We start from the raw sequence: 1,696 nt of genomic DNA, 5'->3' as shown, positions 1-1,696 counted from the left end.
GGACCATATGTGATTACAAGTGTATCACCATATGGTTATGTGGAGCTTCAAGATATTGATTCTGATAAGAAGTTCATTGTCAATGGACAGAGAATCAAGCACTATCTTGAAGGCAACGTTGAGCAAGAGTGCTCAAGGCTGAAGCTAGATTAAAAGCTCAGCAAGGTCCAGCTAATGACAATAAATAAGCGCTTGCTGGGAGGCAACCCAGCCATGGGACATCAATCCTCTAAGCATTTTGCCCTATTTTTATTTTTATTTGTTTATATAAAGTTCATTAATAACAAGGTAAAAAATCAATTGCATAAGTTCACAGGGTTACAGAAGGAATCTGCACACAAAACAGAGAAAAAGAGCTCACTGGCAAGAAAACGCCAGTAAGAGCCTGTTTTGGGCGTTCAGCACCCAAAAGAGGCATCCAGTGGGCGCTGAACGCCAGTAAGGATAGCTATCTGGCGTTCAACGCCAGAAAAGGGCAACAACTGGGCGTTGAACGCCCAGGAGAGCAGGATCTGGGTGTTGAACGCCCAAAACAGGCAGCGTTTGGGCGTTCAAACGCCAGGATGATGGGAAGGAGGTAAATTCGTTTCTTCTTCATATTTTTCATTCTAATTTTAATTTCCATGTTTCAAATCATGATTTCTTGCATACACATGTTAAGAACCATGATTTCTAAAATCCTTAATTTCTAAAAATCCTACTTTAAAAATATCAAATGTATCTTAATCCATAAGCACAAATCCTCTTTTTCAATCCAATTCAACTCTATTCCAAAAATCTTTTCAAATCATCAATATCTTTTTCAAATCTCCACATTATCTTTTTCAAAATCTAGATTTATCTTTTTCAAAAATTTTTCATATCTTTTCAATTTTAAACTATATCCTCTCTTATCATATCTTCTATTTTATCTTTTTCAATTCAATCTTTTTTATCATATCTTTTCTAAATTTTCGAACCCACCCCCCCTCTCTTTAAATATGGGTTCGGCCTCCCCCCCTCCATCAACAATTGCACCTAGCTCTCCTTCTATCCCTCTCCTTTCTTTTCTTTTGCTTGAGGAGAAGCAAACCTCTAAGTTTGGTGTGTTTATCCGTGATCACTAAGATCATGGCTCCTAAGGGAAAACAACCCACTTCAAGAGGCAAGAAAGAGAGCGTTCCAAAACCACTTTGGAATCAAGGGAAGTTCTTATCTAAAGAACATTCAGGCCATTATTACAAAATAATGGGTCTAAGATCAGTGATCCCGGAAGTTAGATTCGATCTGAAAGAAGACGAATATCTGGAGATCCAGGAGCAAATTCAAATCAGGAACTGGGAGGTCCTAGCTAATCCTAAGATGAAAGGGGGAAGGAATATGGTCCAGGAGTTCTATGCTAACATGTGGCAAACAGACAAGCAAAAACTATCTGGAACTGCTTTCCATGAATATCAGACCGTGGTCAGAAGAAAGATTGTTCGTACCAACCCTGACAAGATCAGGGAGATCTTAAAGCTACCTCAGCTAAAAGATGATCCAGACTCTTTCAACAGGAGAATGATGAGAACAGACAAGGGCCTGGATAAGATTCTAGAGGATATATGTATCCCTGGAGCCAGGTGGACCACCAGCACGAAGGGTGTCCCAAATCAACTCAAAAGAGAAGATCTCAAACCAGTCGCCAGAGGATGGCTGGACTTCATTGGGCATTCTC

This window comes from Arachis hypogaea, chromosome 13 (assembly GCF_003086295.3).
Source record: "Arachis hypogaea cultivar Tifrunner chromosome 13, arahy.Tifrunner.gnm2.J5K5, whole genome shotgun sequence".
Lineage (NCBI taxonomy): Eukaryota > Viridiplantae > Streptophyta > Magnoliopsida > Fabales > Fabaceae > Arachis > Arachis hypogaea.
This window is presented reverse-complemented; position numbering follows the sequence as displayed.